This window comes from Brassica oleracea, chromosome C3, assembly GCF_000695525.1.
Source record: "Brassica oleracea var. oleracea cultivar TO1000 chromosome C3, BOL, whole genome shotgun sequence".
NCBI classification, from domain to species: Eukaryota; Viridiplantae; Streptophyta; class Magnoliopsida; order Brassicales; family Brassicaceae; genus Brassica; species Brassica oleracea.
In genome coordinates, this window is record NC_027750.1 from 58,493,844 (window position 1) to 58,497,281 (window position 3,438).

The 3,438-nt window shown below is 41.7% G+C and overlaps 1 long non-coding RNA gene across 1 annotated transcript in view; it reads left to right on the top strand.

Annotated features, from left to right (window-relative positions):
* The window catches only part of LOC106333029, an 11,771-nt gene extending 9,307 nt beyond the window's left edge, over positions 1–2,464 (top strand). Inside the window, exon 5 of the long non-coding RNA XR_001268262.1 lies at positions 2,259–2,464. This is a non-coding gene — a long non-coding RNA (uncharacterized LOC106333029). The remainder of the gene's footprint in view (positions 1–2,258) is intronic.
* Positions 2,465–3,438: the final 974 nt, after the last annotated feature.

Below are 3,438 nucleotides of genomic sequence, written 5' to 3' on the forward strand. Positions count from 1 at the left end.
TCGATCGATCATAATCTTCAATCGTCGAGGCTTCTCTTCTGTATCGATCGACGGCACTGGATGTGCGTCGAACGATTGCTTCTTCTTCGTAACGACCTCTAATGGTCAGCTCGGATGAAATCTCTTTTAAGCTTCTAAATGCTCCACAATCATCACTTTACTCCAAGATACTCCTGAACCTGAAAACATACCTATTAGGATAGAATATATAATATATAGATAGTAAAACACTTATATACCATGGATGAAAATGGGTCAAATCCATGGTATATCACTTTGTCACTTGATCCCAGCTGACCCTTGCTAAGTGATGGCTCTCAATGTTTCCTTTCCACAGAAAAGCTAAACACAGAGAATTTATTCTCTTTATGCACGCCTTAGGAAGCACAAAAGATGAGCACCAGAAGTTCGTTATTCCAGCAATGACCGTCTTGATCAGTAAGAGACGTCCCGCAAAAGATAAGGCTCTTACACTCCAAGAACTGAACTTCAGTTTCACGTGTTGAATTAACACTTCGCAGTTGGATAACATCAGTTTCTTTGTGCAGAGTGGAACTCCTAAGTAACGTGCAGGCAGGGTACCTTGTGGCATTCCAGTTGTAAACTGTATTAGCTCACTTTCAGCATCGGTTAGTCCAGACGAGAAGAATGACGACTTCTGAACACTTACTGCCAAGCCTGATCGAAGCTCAAATCCTTGAGGACCTGCAGGACGGCTTAAAGAGACTCAATAGATCCATCCAGGAAGATTAAGAGATCATCAACGAAGCAAAGATGGGTCATTTTGGCAGCGCCACAGCGGTGATGATAGTTAAACTTCAAGTCTGTTGCAGCATTGTTAAGCATAAGGGAAAGGTTTTTGAGAGCAATAACAAAGAGATATGGAGATAGGGGGTCTCCCTGACGCAGACCTCTACGGCCTTTGAAGAATCCATGCACTGCTCTGTCATGTCCTCGATCCTATATAGGATCGTCCAGACAGGCCATGGTCCGAGGAGACGCACCAGTCAGGTCTAAAAGACCTTAAGACAAGCGTATCATGGCCAAACTGAAGGTTAAGGAAGGCTAACAGCTGAGACTTAACCAGGAAACGGTGGAGATAAGTTTAAAGGAGCTGGACGAGTGATTAGGGAGCTGGACGAGTTCTGGTTCAAGCTCAAACAGCTGGAAAGAGTGTGAATCCAGCTCATTCAGTCTTGGCCAGCTCACGGGAGCTGATTAACTAGCTCACTCAGCTGGGGACAGTTGGGGCCCAGCTCATCTCAGCTTGGAGGAGTGTTTCGGTCTGGACCAGTGTGGCAGGGTCCGAGCGGTTACCGGGCCGTGTCGGCGGCTCTGGTGGGACGATGGGGCCATGTGCTTGGGCAAAGGCCTGGGGGATGGTTTTCGATGGAGGAAACTGCCAAGGGAGCAGTTGGAGCGGTTAGGGACGGTTCTGGGCGGTTATGGGCGAAAAGGCACAAAGGGACAAGTGGCAACTCCTTGCCCAATCGCTTGTAACTGACCGGCCAGGGCAGTTATTGGCTCTCTCTCTATATATAAACAGACCCTTGGGGTCGATTTTGGGCATCAAATTCCCTAGGGAAAACCATGAATAAATCGTGAGAGAAAGAAGAAGAGAGAGAGGCCGGCGACTTGAAGAGGAACCGGTTGTGGTGGTGTTTGATCTGTTCCGGCCAAGCCCTGATCGTGTGAAACAAGTTCTGGAAAATGGATACCATACAGAAGGAGAAGGAGAAGGAACCAGCGCCTGGAGAACGAACCCCTAAGGTTAGTGGCTTGGTTGCAGTCCATTGGGCATAGCCGGCGCCAAACCGCCTGAGTCTATGGCCTGATCGGATTGTTGGTTACACCCATTTCCACTTTCTGATTAGTTATCTTATATCCTATGTGATTGTGGTATAGTCTGATGGATCAGACACTATGGTACTGAACCATGGCCTTGGCCGGTTTTGGAATGAAGACCTTGGCCTTGGCCGGTTCAGGAATGAAGCCTTTGGCCTTGGCCGGGCTGATCATGATCAAGATCTATATGTTCTGGATCGATTCTTTGGAATCTGATTATGGGAATCTCTTAGTTGAGAATTATCATGAGTTTTAGTGAATTTTATTTAGTTTTTAGATCACTTTTGAAATCGGCCAGAATTGGGTCTAAAGAGAAATTGAATGATTAGTTATGGAACCAGCCATGCAATGATAGATTCTTGTGTTAGGTTATCTGATCATATGCTTGTGTATTGTGGTTGTGTTTGGTTCAGGTACTGACATGTACCGTGGTAAGGGAAAGGCACCGTGAGGGCTCCAGCCATGAGAAGATGTGTGGTGATTGGGTCATTATTGATAAGTGTGAAGTATTGATAGCCTATTGTGCAAACTGTGAACTTATGATTGATTAAGTATTGTAATGTAGTAGTATGGACGAATGGATGATGTATGGATCTCATTTACTATCTCTGAAATAACTATTTGCCTTTATTTGAACATGATTGTATAAACATCCGCTGCTGAACCCCAGAACCTTGATTAAGTATAAGTAAATTGTTACACTTGAATTGAGAAGTAAAGAAATCAACTACGTAGAATGGATAGGTAAGCCGCGGTCTGATTGGATTGAGGAATCCAGGATCGGGTCTTACAATTTGGTATCAGAGCATGCTTGATTCTAGGATTTGTTTGGGTTATTGGTTCACCACACATCGGCTGTTGAGACTCACGGTAAGGTCGTTCTTGTTCCTTGTGTTGATTGCAGGGTTTAGAAGACTCCCTAAGAAGTTTTCTCTTAGTCTTCTGTATCAAAAATATTTCGCATAATTGGAATTTTTGTTTCCATATATAAAGAAAAACTACATATTTTTTTCTTCCTGTCAAATGGCTGCAACAAAAACACTAAATTTTACATATTGTTTTCTTCCTGTTTCTCATTCTAAAACTCTCCAACCTCTCTCTGATCTCTTTGAACATCAAAACACTAAACTTTAAATCCATTTTTCATTTTTTCTTATGTCTTCTCAGTAATTTATCTTTTTTCTGCAGGTTTTTTATTACATAGTTCTCATCTTTCACTCTTTCAAAGGTAGATCTATAAATTTTGGATATTTATTATTGTGTGTTTTACATATTTGATTCTAAAAAGTTATTGAGTTAACCTAATGTGACTGTTTTGTTTATTATTTAACAATACAATTATATTTTTGAAGTTTTTCTCTTTTTTGAAGCCATTTGAATGTTTTTGAACTTGCAGGTTTTTCAGATCTGAGACAGACTTTGAAAGACTTTTCAGAAGACTCTCGGAAAACTCTTCAGAATACTTCTAGGCAAGTCTTCTAATGAATTATATGTTAGAAGACTTTCCACAAGGTTTTCAGAAAGTCTTTCCACAAAGTTTGGATATGTATTTTGTGTGTTTACATATTAGATTCTAAAAAGTTATAGATTCAA